This window comes from Lynx canadensis, chromosome D2 (assembly GCF_007474595.2).
Source record: "Lynx canadensis isolate LIC74 chromosome D2, mLynCan4.pri.v2, whole genome shotgun sequence".
Taxonomy (NCBI): Eukaryota; Metazoa; Chordata; class Mammalia; order Carnivora; family Felidae; genus Lynx; species Lynx canadensis.
In genome coordinates this window covers 76330830-76346800 of record NC_044313.2, presented here as the reverse complement: position 1 = coordinate 76346800, position 15971 = coordinate 76330830, and positions in this window count along the sequence as shown.

The following is a 15971-nucleotide window of genomic DNA, read 5'->3' as shown; positions in this document are numbered from 1 at the left end:
GTAAAAATGAGGATATTAGTATCCTTAAAATGAATGAGCTTAATTAAGAGTTTATCACTATTTGAAAGAAGCTGGAAAACTCAGCCTTACATACTCTCCTTTCTGTTGACCTAACTAACTTGTTCTCTGGAGACCTCTAGATTCACTCTGAAGTTTAGGGCACGTCACTGCTGATGAACAAATTAATGGTATAGAGGAATCAAAATCAAAATTAGTATGGAATTAGTATCCTACTGCTCTCTTCAGGGAAAACGAAATTTATTAGGAGATGTCTGGATGAGAGAGAATCAACTCTGACAATAAATTTGGTTTTCTTTTTTGACAACTTTTATATAATATTGTTTTAATTAACCCCGGGCTATATCAAAAGCATAACATCTCGGCCCTTACCAAATAATTATTAACTATGATCACTGCAGTATTTATGGTCTTTAAGAAATAAAAGTTTGATACAAAAGAGAGTCTAATCCATGAAATTGGATTGATTACCCTTTAAATTGATTTTATTTATGTTCACCTGGTAGAGACTCTTGGAGAAGTGGGGGGGGGGACTGTTACATTTTAATGCAGCTCACTTTAGGGAATCAAAGGAAAGAATATTCATCTAAATGGGCTTCAGAAAATAGTGATAGAAAGAGCCAATATAATAAGGAAGTACCCACTCAAAAATAATCAACACTTAGCCAAAGTTTATATTGTCCATAGCACTTTGGAATTACTATTGTTGTTGTTGTTGTTGTTATTATTATTATTATATTTATTTATTTTTGAGAGAGAGACAGAGCATGAGCAGGAGAGGGGCAAAGAGGGAGGGAGACACAGAGTCTGAAGCAGCTCCAGGCTGTGAGCTGTCAGCACAGAGCTGGACACAGGGCTGAAACTCACGAGCCATGAGATCATGACCTAAGGCTGAAGTCATCTGCTTAACCAACTGAGCCACCCAGGCACCCCTATGATTATGCTTATGATTATGATTAATTACTTTTATAGCATGTCATACCAGGGAAACTTCCCAGAAAAAAAAAAAAACAGACTTGGAGAAAGGGATATCATGGGACAACAAAAAATTCAAATGTACATATTACTAGAATCTGTTTCCCGTCAGTGTCTCTCTCTCTGATTTTTTCTAATACATTTTTTATGTGTGTTCCTTATGAAAATTAAGGAAATGTTTATTTTCCAATTGATTTATTCTGAGCATTATAAACAGGTTGTCTCAAAGTTGAGTTGACATAATTAATATTTGAGAAAGACCATTTAAAATATTTGGAAAATCTAGGGTGCCTGGGTGGCTCAGTCGGTTAAGCATCCCACTCCTGGTTACATCTCAGGTTTTGATCTCATGGGTTCCTGAGATCGAGCCCTGCATCAGGCTCCATGCTGACAGTGAGGAGCCTGCTTAAGATTCTCTCTCCCTCCCCCTCTCTCTCTCTCCCCCTCCCCTGCTCATGCTCTCTCTCCCTCTCTCTCTGCCTCTCCTGTACACACACACACTATCTCTCTCAAAATAAATAAATGACCTTAATAAATATTTAAAGTATGTGAGAAACACATGGTTTTAGGACCAGGTGGTCTAAGACATACTGAATAATCACAAAGCAGGGGAGGTTAGCAAATTATAATCTAACATCGTAACCCCAGGCTTGATTATGTTTGAAGCAAAAATCAAACAATATGTTTGCCTTTCCAGCAAACCCGCTGTTGGAGATATTGTCAAATTTGATATTTAAAATCCTCTGTATAAAGTAAATGAAATGTAAAGTAGATCCTTTTAGAATGTAAAGCCAAGGAATGGTTTGCTCTTCTAAAGCAAACACTTATAAAATACACTTATCTGGTGTATTTTACCAGATAAGAAAATTCTCTAGCAAGTTATGTTTCTCCATGTTGGTTACCAGGAAACTTTGAGCCAAAAATGCTCTCTTCCCAATCTCTTGGTGGTTGTCTTTCTCCCCAAGGGGGAAGGTGGCCTCCAGCAACACAAGGAAATCCACACTTTCTGTACTTAAATCTTAAAATAGGCTCTGGAGATAGGAAGAGAACAATGACTGCACAGTGCTGACATGATCTCATGACCACTGCTATTCCCGTGGTTCACCATGCTTAAGCCTGGATGTGCTGGGTATTTCAATGACAAGAGTTAACTAAATGCTCAGAGAGAGCAAGGAGAAAAGAAAACATCATCAATTTCTCTTGTTTCAGCTTCTACCAAAATATGTTGGCTCCCAAGGTCTCGGAACCCTGCTCCCATTGGGCATCCTACACAGAGAAGGAGAAGATGACCCCTCACTCAGATGCTTCGTTTCCTGGTGAAATTTAGCATCTTCTGGAACTTCTCTTATACGTTTCCCCCCTCCATGTTTTCTTGACTTCAGTCCTTATTTTTAGCTTCCATATGTGTGTTTATATTCTAAATTGTTTCAAATTACCTCTCAAAGTAAAGAGAGACCAAAAAGACAAGTAAATCAACACAAAAATTGAGAGCTGGGCTAATTTATAATGCTAATGAATGCTTCCTGAGGGACTGAAGGCCTAGTTTTGGATCAGATTGGCAGAGCATGTAAATACCTTATGGGTTGTAAAATTCGACAGGCCCTAGGAGATTTGGTAGAAAACAGCACACCATTCACACTCCTTCTCCATATTAAACAATGTAAAATTATTTTTGTATCTCTGTGAAATAGCAATTCAAAGCAAGGGTAAACTTGGTCTGTTTTCTACTTCAATTTTCTTGCTTTCCTTAATCGTGACATGTATTTACTCCCTCTTATAACCAGTTTTTCTGTTTTAGGTCATCTGTTTGCAAGCAGACAAGGGGAGATAGGACACACACCGCCAGAAAAATGAGTCATGCACGTAAATCATTCTGCAAGGGGGAAAGCCTGAGGTTTTGTGCTGTTACTCATGCAATGGGGCCAAAAAAATTCTATATATTTACCATCTTCCCATATATATTAGCACTATTTCCTTCCGATAACCTCTTCCGATCCTGTTCTCTCCCTGCAAAGAGCTGGGTGACGGCATGGCATTGCTCAGTGGAAGATTTTCTCTTTCCCATTGTATTTGACAATTGCTACATGGTAAATGGAATGACAAAATGGCAAGGTGATAAACAAAGCTATAATCCCATCTGTTCCTATGGAATTTGAACCTCGCATTTGGCGGGATGCAATACAACTACGATCTGATACTTATTGTATCAGGCTGCACTTGTCCTCTGGACTCTTACTCATAATGAGCCATACATTCTGTTTCGGCTTCAGTTACCGATACATCATGATTTGCTACAAATGCTGCATTTTCCCCAAAGAGAAGGGAAAGGGGATTGATAAATAAGTCCCATTGCCCTCATTCAGAACAAATGAGAATGCAGGACACAGGGAAGAATGGTCAATTCCAATGTGTTTGATGTGATTCTTTACATAAGTGTTTAAAGATACCATCCAAAAAAGAAATAAAATTTTAAATGCATATGCATAGTATGCATATTCTCAAAATAAATTCTATTAAAAAATTCAGATTACTTATATATATACATATATATATTTAATATTTAATATATGAGTTCTGCAGTATGAGTTCTGTAAAATCTGAATTTCTTCAATGCATGTCACTTTAAAACTATATATGTGTTTCCATGTAAGCCAAGTATGTATTTGTTTATATACAGAAATACGTGTGTGGATACATACGTATATATCCAACTACCTATATATATGAGTATGTATATAATGTATCCACATGCATGCACACACACATACATACAACTATAATGCCTGATTGCATTTGAGAATCATAAGCACAGGCTGATGATATAAAATTCCAGCTTTCATTAAATTCACTCCATTTACTCATTACTCATCCAACAACTAACCTACTTAACAAATATTTATTAAGCTTTTTGTGCAAACCATTAGGCTCCTTGATGGACTTTTAAATGATTAAGACTGATGCTTGCCCAAAAAGAGGTTACAATCCATTAAAGGAGATAAGACAATTTACAAACAACTACTATGGAAGTGAGAATGATTAAGAATGACTGACTGGTGTGGATGGAGAACTTTTCTTTCAAATAAATGGAATTTGGAAAATTATGGAGGATGTGTGACCTAAACTAGGACAGTTAAACAAGTACCGTTCCAGACGTTAAATGAAAATTTGAAACATTTAATTCGAGTAAGCGACAAGGAATACAAAGCAAGCAAAGAAATTTTGGTTGAACCTGAGAGTCATCGAACTTGGTACAATGTCAGCTATATTTTTAGGCATGATTATGATGAAGCTGGACGAGGGAGTCAGATTCGGATGGTAGAGGATCCTAAACGTAGGACCGAAAGGCTGTCTTCGGTTAATATGCACGAGGGAGTCATTGAAGCCTTCAGATCACTAAGTGAAACAAACAGCTCACGCGGCAAGCTTTATCCAGTGGCGGCATGAACCACAGATTGGTGTAAGAAGACAACAAACAGGAAGCTTGTATCAGAGGTCACGTGGAAGTGATAAGAGGTTGGATAAGAGTGCTGAAATGTAAAGAGGCAACCTGTGCGTGTCTGCATATGTGCCAAACACACACACGCAATGCATTTGGCATCGGGTTCTATTACAGATCTAAGGGACAGATGGCTTTTCTGATATTAGAGGCTTACGAGAAATAAAAATTAAATTATTCTAAGATTCCTGCCTGGGCAACTGAAAATACAGTAATGCCATGAACAGATGTTGTATAGGGACATCAGGCGGAGAATAGTTCTAGAAAAAGGAGGGAAAAGATACAAAAATGCTGATTCGAAGGGGTACATGCAGCCCAATGTCGATAGCAGCACTATCGACAATAGCCAAAGTATGGAAAGGGCCCAAATGTCCGTCAACTGATGAATGGATGAAGAAGATGTGGTATATATGTATACAATGGAAAATCACTCGGCCATCAAAAAGAATGAAATCTTGCCATTTGCAACAATGTGGACAGAACTAGGGGGTATCATGCTAAGCGAAATGAGTCTGTCAGGGAAAGATAAATAACATATGATTTCACTCATATGTGGAATTTAAGAAACACAACAGATGAACATAGAGGAAGGGAAGCAAACATAATATAAAAACAGGGAGGGAGACAAACCATAAGAGACTCTTAAATACAGAGAACAAATTGGGGGTTGCCGGAGGGGTGTTGGGTGAGGGATGGGCTAAGTGGGGGATGGGCAGTAAGGAGGGCCCTTGTTGGGATGAGCACAGGGTGTTGTATGCAAGTGATGAATCACTAAATTCCACTCCTGAAAACATATTACCCTATATGGTAACTAACTTGGATTTAAATAAAATTAAAAAGTAAAAATAAAAGTAAAATTTTAAAAAGAAGAAAAGATAAAGGAGGGAAGTTCTATCTGGACTTAAGAATGGAAATCTTATTTACTTAGCAGTCCCTTTTGCTTTATTAAAAATGCTGAGGCAGGGCACAATACCTATTCTATGGAGGAAAACTCTTATTTTCCCTTGGATGTGCTTCTTTCAACAATTCTTACCTTCACCCTGAAACTGCTGATAATTGGATGTGATCCACTGACACCTGTCATCTACTGTTTTTTACGTTTTGCACCATTCCTCCGCTGAAACCCCCAGCAAGCTCCAGTGCATGAACGTTTTACAGTTTCACACGAGGCAAAGAACTTACAAAGATGATAAAACCAGACAGCTGGGAGAGGCCCCAGGATGATTCCTCCAGCATCCCACCCCATTTCACAGTTGGCCCTCGTCTTACTTTTATTTGTCCGATATTTCTCTTCCCTATCATGCTGCATCTGAATCTACTAATGAGGCCCTTTTGTACCTTTGGGGGCCGCTATGCTCCCGAGCCAATCTTGTAGGGCACAAGAAGCATAATAATAGCGGTAGTCTGTCCAGTGTGCCAACATGTGATCGGGACTGATGTTCAAACTCTCCCTGACCCTTCCGCCTCCCCCTTCTGCTTAGAAAGACCCTTGGGACTTCATGGTGTCTGCTTGAATGATCCAGGATTATCTTCCCTTCTCAAGACACTCCGCTTAATCACCCCCGCAAAGTCCTTTTTCCCACACACGATCATAGTTTTGGGGATTAAGACATGGACATCTTTCAGGTGGAGGTTGGGGCATTATTCTGCCTGCCCCTTAAAATCCCTAGTGGTCGAGCCCAGCAATCTGCACTTTCAGGGGCTCTTCAGGTTAAGTTTATGCAAGTGTGGAGGCCTAAGGATTGTTTAAAGTTCTGAACAATCAAAAGATTTTGAAGCTAGACTTGTGGTCTCTATGGCAAATATAATTCTTTCTAAAGTGTGGTAGGTTTCCTAACTGTGTGCTTCCAATCAGTCCCATGTGCCATTATCCATGATCAAATTACTTTTCTAGAAATATATATTATGTCTTCATTCTTCTATTTATTCCTCACGCTATCTCTGCCTCTCTGGCTTGCTTCTTAACAGCGGTGATCTCAAAGGCATCTGAACAGGCTGGGCAAAGCAGGAAGGGGCCTTAACTCCCACTGCTTGGGAATTAGGAGCATTTGGTTTTCCAACTATAAAACCCCCAATATCCCAACTTTCCATTCTCCCTTCTATATTTGTCCGTAAACCCGTGATTTTTTCCTGGAGCTCACCTTCTGTGAAAGATCTAAGCAAAGGCAGGAAATAAAGTCACTATAATAACACTTCCCAAATGGTTCTCCCAGAGCTATAGGCAGTCACAAGGTCTGCCTGTAAGTTAGGACGGTGGGTGTTTTACTAAATGTGGGACTAAGCTTTGTCAACTTCTCAGAGTATAGTATGTATCATATGACAGTTCCAGCCATCCAACAATAAGGCCAGCGTCTCCTATCACATTTAGCACAGCATCCTACTTCAGGATGCCTCTTTCTATATTAGAGTGCAGGAGCAAATAGACCTAAAATATGTGTATAGCTCATTGCAATAGAAATGTTTTGCTTTATGATAGGCTGATGCATGTGTTCCTGGTGATGCGTGGTTTTCCCCCAGATGGTGATTTAGAGACCTATGTTCTGTCCACCTGGTGACCCCAGCATCCTTACAGTTCTCACTCATCCTGAAGCACATCCAACCAGTAGAAGGAGAAGACAGCAAGGGAAGGATACAAAAAAAAAAATGACACCGATCATTTCCACTTACATCCCATCGGACAGAGCTCAGTGACATGAGTTATACGGCACATCCAATTTCAGTTAAATCAGGGAAATGTAATCAATCCACTCTTAGAGGAAGAAAAAGTAAATTTGTTTTGTTTCTGGTAAACAGCTAACAGTCTCTATTGTACCAGCAAATGATTATTTATATGCCTTCATTTAGGTTATTTGTTGTCACTTGAAAATAAATAGAAAACTTGCTTCAGCCCATGTAAAACTATTTGCATATATCGCACATAGCCTGAGACACATGAAAAAAAAATTAGCCAAGTCTAATCTAATAATTTTTTTAAGAATTTGGGTCAGACTCTCGCTTCTAGAAATGTAAGGAAGAAAAGAGCTTTCTCATCTGGTCTTCAGAAACCTTATTCCCGTAGTCCCACCCCCCACCACACCCCATAAACTGGCACACTATGGATGGCCACTCCCAGAAGAACCCCGTGAAGTGTGCTACTGCACAGAGTTCCCTGAACTACCAGAACCATTAAACAACTGGCAAGATATCTCTAATTAGAAAGGGTCATTCCAGTCTACCCTGCTTCTTACTCTTCCCTTTGCAATGGTCCCAGGTGTCCTGGGGGGTCTAGTACAGATTTAGGAATCGGAAATATGCTTGGGGTCCTGTCTCATCTCAGCATTTATCCTCTGTCAAACCTTACTGAATTACTTGTTTCTTTTCACACCCCGTTAGTTTCTCACACCTGCTATAACAAATTATCACCAAAGTGGTGGCTTAAAACAAAACGGAATTTATTCTCTCGTGCTTCTGGAAGGCAGAAGTTGGAAATAAGTACCACTGGCTGAAATTGAAGTTTTGGAAGTGCCACACTGCATACTCCTAGAAGCCCTAGGAAAGAATCTGTTCCTTATTTCTTCCGGTTCTAGTGGCTTCCAGCATCCCTTGTCTTATGCCACATCCTTCCATTTTTAAAATCTCTCTGCTCTGACTTCACATCACCTCCCTTTCTCTGTGTAGTGGGATCTCTGCTTCTCTGTTAGGAGGCCACTTAAAATGGCATTTAGGAGCCACCCAGGTAATCCAGGATAATCTCCTTATCTCTGTTTTAAGAACCTTATCTGAATTTCGTCTTCACAGACATTTTTCCAAATAAGGTAACATTTATAGGTTCCAGGGATTAGGAATTGACACTTCAAGGGGATCATTTTTCATCCTGCCAGTTATTATCTTTCCTCCAAAGATTCACCTCCATTTCTAATGCAAAATGTATTCACCCAATGCCAGCATCCCTCATAGTCTCTGACCATTATAGTATCAACCCAAGTCTAAAATCTCATCCAACTGCCATCAGCTCCAAAATCTCAAATATCATCTAAATCATTAAACCAAATATAGGTGAGACTCTGGGTGTGATCCACCACAGGATAAAATTGTTCTCTATCTGCGGATGTCGGAAGCTAGAAAACAAGTTTTTTATTCCCAAAATCCAAGAGTGGAACATGTGTTGCACAACAGTTCTATTCCCATTCAAAAAGGGAGAAAATGGAAGGAAGAAATGAGTCATCAGTCCCAAGCAATTTGAAAATCCAGTAGGGAAAGCACCATTAGGTGTCAAGTCCCAGGGAAAATCTTCTGCCCTCTGATCCTTCTGCCCTCTCTACCAACAGCTCCACCATCTGGGCTCAAGACTTCGCCTTAGGAAGTTGCCCCTTTTTTTTGATGTATATACAGCACATGTTTGCAGCAGAATTATTTTATAAACCTGCTTCATGCCTATAAAATTTTAGAATCTGGACAGTCTTCTTTTAATTCATCTTGTCCCTGCCTTAATCAATCCAAATGTTTCCAATGAGGTAACATTTCCAAAAGCCTTGAGCTTCTGCTGTGTATGTCATGAGAATTTACCCCATTACACAAGAGGGTCCTCCACAGATCCTTCATGGATAATCACATCTCTATTCCTGGCTTTTGCTGAGGTTGTTGATTGAGCCCATGAGTCACATACCTAATACCTTCATCACGCAAAACGTTGTCCAGCCAAATCCTTGGCCTTCCCTCCAGAGCATGCTTTCCTAACAGTGAAGCACCTAATATTAGCATTTTCTGCACTCTGCATAGGTACGGAATTTTAATATCAGCAGGTGATGGTTACTTTTTGTCTGACGATCCTTTTCTATCACACTTTATTGTAAGAAGCAAGAAGAAACAAAGAAGTACCTTCAACGCTTTGCTTGAAAATCTTCCCAGCTGAATATCCAAGTTCATCACTCACACGTTCTGTTTTCCACACAACCATAGGACACAATTCAGCTGGGCTTTTGGCCGCAATGTAACAGTTTCAAATAACAATTTCCTCGTTTCCTTCTGAATTTATTCAAGGTCTCTAGACTTTTCAGTCAGGTCTGTCATTCCTATTTCTTTTCCTGTGATCTGCTCACTACCCAATTCTGAAGACCACATTTTTTGGTAGTTGATACAGCAGTATGCCAGTTCCTAGCACCAAATCTGTTGTATGCTTTTTTTCCCCCTGTGGCCTCTGTAACAAATTACTACACATTTGGTGGCTTAAAAGAACAGAAAATTTCTCTCTCATAGTCTCAGAGGCTGGGAATCCAAAATAAGTATCACTGAGCCTATCACTGGTCGGCAAGACCACATTCCCTCTGGAGGATCTAAGGGAAAATCATACCCTGCTTCTTCCAGCTTCTAGGGGCTGTTAGCATTTGTCATGTCTCTCCAATTTCTGCCTCTGTCTTCATATGACCTTCTCCTCTTCTGTCTGTAAAATCTAACCTGCCTTTTGCTTCTAAGGACACTTGTGTTGGCATTAGGGCCCATCCTCAATCCAAAGTAATCTCCCCATCTCAGTATCTTTCATTAGTCACATCTGGAAAGATCCCTTTTTCCAAATAAGGTAACATTTACAGATTTCAAGGATTAGGACCTGATAACTTTGAGAGTACCATTTTCAATCTCCTACATACATGCCCAATGTTGAATTTTTTGCTTCAGAGAAACATAAACACAAGAGGCTGGGGTAGACCAGTTGGCGTGTTAGGCATGGGCTGTGTTTGCTAATCAAACTGTCTCCATGTCTCCACTTTAATCTCTCCCCAGTGACTGGATAAAAAGCAAGAAGAAATTGGTCTTCTTTCCCCTTTTTGCTTATGCATCATAAAAGCAAAAAATAGATAAGAGAATTTTAGATAGAACCAAATTATATTGGAGATTTACCTTAGTTTTTACTTGAGCGTTTACTCAAAAGAGTTGAGGATACCATTGAAGGTAAACGCCACCAGTAAGACACATGCTGTCTGGTATAACTCACCTGTTATAATCTCAAACAGTGACTGGCTTTCATTTTCAGTTGAGAATCATAGACTCCCAGAGCCAAAAGCAGTCTCTGAGATCATCAATTCTAATTGCTTTCCTTTATAGATGAAAAAACTAGGTCCAGAAGGCAGGAGTTTCTTGCTAAAGTCACAGTAGCTAGCTTGCAGAATTACGCTATTGTTCCTTTTTGCCTCCTTGTAGCATCCTGACCTTTCAGAACTATGGCTATGATTGCTTTCTTTATTGTTTTGCAGGTTGGCAGTGTACCACTCTAATCATCCCTAATATAGAAAGGTCTAGATGTTGCCCTCTGAATTCTCTATTCACATTTAGACGTAGAATAATAACTCTCCCCCAGAATCCACTTCAAATATGTGGAGGCAATGTAGACAGAGAAGATAAAGAAAAAGGCAGGAGGAATATAAAGAAAGTCACTACCACAAGAAACAATATCTGGCCAGTGGGACCACCATTACCTCTTTAATAAGCCTAAATTTTATTTTATTTTATTTTATTTTATTTTATTTTATTTTATTTTATTTTATATTTTATTTTTATATTTCAAGTTGTTATTTAAATTCTACTTAGTTAACATATAGTGTAATATTAGATTCAGGAGTAGAACTTAGCGATTCATCATTTACATATAACACCCAGTGCTTATCACAAGTGCCCTCCTTAATGCCCATCACCCATTGACCCATTCCCCCACCAGCAACCCTCCAGCAACCCTCAGTTTGTTCTCCATAGTTAAGAGTCTGTTTTTATGGTTTGCCTTTCTCTCTTTTCTCCCCCTTTGTTCATCTGTTTTGTTTCTTAAATCCTACATATGAGTGAAATCTGAAGTCTTTCTTTGACTTACTTTTTTTAAAACTTTTAATCTTTACTTATTTTTGAGAGAAAGACAGAGTGTGAGCGGGGGAGGAGCAGAGAGAGATGGAGACATAGAATCCAAAGCAGGCTCCAGACTCTGAGCTGTCAGCACAGAGTCCGACGTGGGGCTCGAACTCACGAAAAACAAGATCATGACCTGAGCCAAAGTCGGACACTTAACCATAATCAACTGAGCCACCCAGGCATTCCTTCTTTGACTTATTTTGAATAAGTGTAAATTTTAAAATAATGTTAAAGTGAATAAAGTGACAAGTAACTCAACTTTGAAAATTAAAAAAGAATTTAAAATATTACCTAGCATAGGGGTACCTGGGTGGCTCAGTCAGTGAAGCCTCCAACTCTTGATTTTGGCTCAGGTCATGATCTCAGGAATCGTGAAATGGAGCCCTGAGTCGGGGTCTCTGCTGACAGCATGGAGTCTGCTTCTGATTCTCTCTCTCCCTCTTTCTCTCTCAAAATAAATAAAGTTTAAAAAATATATTACCTAGTATGGAGAGTATAATGCTAAGTGAAATAAGCAAAGGGGAAAAACAAGAGAGAAAGAGAAACAAACCAAGAAACAGACTTGTAACTACAGAGAACAAACTGATGGTCACCAGAGGGGAGTGGCTGGGGGATGGGTGAAATAGGTGATGGGGATTAAGGAGGGCACTTGTGATGAGTACATATTATTGTATGGAAGTGGTGAATATTGTACACTTGCAGCTAATATAACACTGTATGTTCACTAACTGGAATTAAAATAAAAACTTTAAAAAATAAAATAAAATATTAAAATAAAATAGAATAAAGTAGAATAGAATAACAGTCTTTAAAATCATTCTCTGAAGTCCTTACAGAATTCAATATGTTATTCTATATTTAGAGAGAAGCATTATCTGTGAGGCTTTCTTCAGAAAATACAAAGGAGAATTAAGGATATATCAAAAACAGAAACATAACAATCCATGACAAGGTTTATCTCCTTCCCCGCTGTTTACATGCTAGCAACCTATTCAAGCGTCAAAAATACGAATCAATTCATCTCAGCAGTTAAAACAATTTGAAATTATCACCACGGTTCTGGAAAATAAGCGAATGAATGATATGCCATGTTTTCTATGTAAGCATTCCAAGGAAAGCCACTTTAACTCTGGTGTGTGGCAGAGCATTGCTAAACCCAGGCTCTAGATTTATCTCTCATTGGACATGACCTAGAGTTGCTTTGAGAATTCTATAGGATTGATTTTATATTTTGGACATACCTTTATTGAGTGTCAAGCTATTTATGGTTTCAGACCATAAGAGTGAACTTGTATATTCCCAAAGAAATAAATAGAATGAAGTCTGAAATTATGGCAAGTGACTTTAGTCTACCTGTCCATGCAGGGGGTGACAGAAATGCCACATTGGAGAAGAAAAGAGAGAGGCATTTTTGTGAGTGCCTAATATATTATGTGCCAAGCACCATGTTAAGAATTTATTTTATCTCTATAACTCCCTTTTCCATCCCCTTCCTACTCCATCAGTGGAATGACCATTAGGATACCTTTTCCTAGTCCACCTTTCCCACTGTAGAAGTGAGATCTCAGTGATTTTCTTGCCCTATTGAGATATCAGTTTCCTCGTCTTGTTAAATAAAGGATTTGGACTGAGCCATTGCTAAGGTCTCTTTCAGCATGTATGACCTTCAGGGTCTTCCACAAACTACTGGGCCACAGCACAAGTCCCTGTTGTTTCAGTAAATTCCTCCCCAAAATTAGAGATTTACAGTACATCCATTCCTGCAAAGATGGGGCTATGGGTTATAAACCTGAATAGGAGAATCATTCCTATTCAGAAGTAGCTTCTACTAAGACATATTTTGAAAAAAGTTACTTCCTACGCCCTTTGTTAAATTGCTTTGTGACCCCCAAACAGACAGAATATAGCATAATTTGTGTGATGTCAGTGATACAGATAATTATTTAATGTATTGTTGTATGTTCCTATCCACCATTCATTTTCTCCTATAAGGAAAATGCATCCAAGATACTAATAGCATTATTAATAATCATGACCTAGTTATAATAATAAAATATTACACCCAAGAATGGCAGAATACATATTTTAAGTGCACATGGAACATATACCAAAATTCATCATATGCTGGGCTATAAACAATTATCTGTATGACCTCATTCATACAGAACATGGTTTCAATTATATACATATAATTAAGCTGGAAATAAGCAACAATAGGTTATAAGAAAGCTCTGATATTTGGAATTTAGGCATCTATTTCTATATATTTATGAATGAGAGATAAATCAGTGAATGATTTCAATATGACAGAACTTGTATGATATAGCTATGCATTCTATAAAGAGAATATTTAGAGCTTGAAATGTATATAATAGAAACATAAAAGGAAGTATAGTCAATCATTCAAGCATGCATTTCAAGAAGCAAGAATGTAGATCAAAGAAATAACAGATATGGGGCACTTGGGTGGCTCAGTCCGTTGAGCATCCGACTTTGGCTCAGGTCAAGATCTCATGGTAGGTGAGCTCAAGCCCAGCATCCGGCTCTGTGCTGATAGCTCAAAGCCTGGAGCCTCTCTCTCCCTCTGCCCCTCCCCTGCTCACCTGCTCACTCTCCAAGTGAATGAATGAATGAATGAATAAATAAATACATAAATGAAAATGTTTAAAAAACTACACTGGTATAAGATTGGAAGTTGGTCTACCCTTGATAAGAAATTGTCAACAAAGTTTTGTTTTTGTTTTTTTGCCTTGAAAAAAAACCAGTTTCTATGCTTTGCCTTTATCACGTCTTTGATTACTTACGAAAACTGAATCTTCTTAATACTGAAAAAGCCAAGTTTAGCTAACAACTAAACAAGTATATAAACCTCTGCAGCATCTCTTATTGCCACAATAAAACCTTCTGGTATTTTTTTGACAGAGTTCCCCAAATTCAAAGTCTAAATGAAGTCTTCTTGACTAAATAGGCTTGTTTATTTGGTATGGGAAGTGTTATCAACTGAGCAGTAATAAACCTTCTTAGGCTACGTTGTATGGGAAAGTGCTATGACTCATATAGAAATTATATGAAGTCTCTAAAGTTCTAATATCTCCTGGCATAATGTCATCACTTGTATTTCTGATTATTGAGATGTCGTAAGTCACAAAAATACTATAGCCAGCAAGGAATATAAGGTGTCAAAGAAAGGGCTGATGTGGATTAATACCTCAGGTGTCATCAAAGTAAATATTAAGAAAATCTTGAATCAAGGGGCACCTGTGTGGCTCAGTCAGTTAAGCATCCAACTCTTGGTTTCAACCAAGGTCATGATCTCACAGTTCATAGGTTCAAGCCCCACATAAGGCTCTATGCTGACAGTGCAGAGCCTGCTTGGAATTCTCTCTCTCTCCTTCTCTCTTTGCCCCTCCCTTGTTTTTTTTTTTTCTCTCTCTCTCTCTCTATCCCTCTCTCTCTCTCTTTCTCTCAAACTAAATAAATAAACTTAAAAAAAGAAAATAAAATCTCGAACCAAGCAGCTTGATTGCAAACCTTCAGCCAAAAAGGAGGATCCCCGACGAGGTCTTACAGGCTATCCAAAGGGCACTACACATCTCACATGGTTTCTCCCCTTTCTGGGGCCACTAATAATCCTGCTACTCTTACTACTTTTTGGACCTCATGTATTTAACTGTTGGCTGCAACTTGTGACCAAGCATATAGAGGCCATGAAATTACAAATGTAGTAACACAAGGGTACAAGCAGCTTGGGGCTAAACCTGGTAACAAACAAGCATATCTCAGACTATCTGGGAAAAGTTCTGTTCCCCTACTGCTCCCCATGACAACACCTGGGCCCAGCAAGAAGTTAATAGGTCCAGCACCTGGGTGGCTCAGTTGGTTAAACGTCCAACTCTTGATTTCTGCTCAGGTCATGATCTCCCGGTTGTGAGATGGAGCCCCGTGTTGGGCTCTGTGTGGAGCGTGGAGCCTGCTTGAGCTTCTCTGTCTCTCTCTGTCTCTCTCTCTCTCCCTCGGCCCCTCCCTCACTCACGTGCACACACACTCTCACATGCTCTCTCCTCTCTCAATAAATAAAAGAACAAAAAAAAGAATGAGGAGCAGTATAAAACCAGAGGAAACTCCTAGAAGCTTTTGCCTGTCAATCTTAACTTTTAGAAACTAACAGACCGCTAGTACAAAAAGAAACATTTGAGGAAGACACTGTGCAGATGATTCAGAAAGTGCCTTGCCCTTATTATAATGTTAGTATCTCCCTTTGGATATTCCTCCCAAGCCCCAGTAAAGGATCCTGCTTTCCCCTCATTTGGTGGAGTCACAGCTTTGGAACTTATTCCCTGTGATCTCCTTATTAGAACCAATGAATATGACTCTGTGAGGCAACTCCCCTGGTGTGGTCTCTGGAGCAGACCCATTCCGGTCCAGACAAAAAAGCAGTACAGGTAACGAACAGGAACAGGAAGTTTCCGTGAATTGCAAGGTAACTAACTGGGAAATGCTATAGACAAACTGATAATAGGGTTACCATCCATTAAAATCACCATCTAACATTTCCTAAATACATACATTCAGACTTTGCGATAGGAAAGAAAAGTACAATTGTCATTTTGTT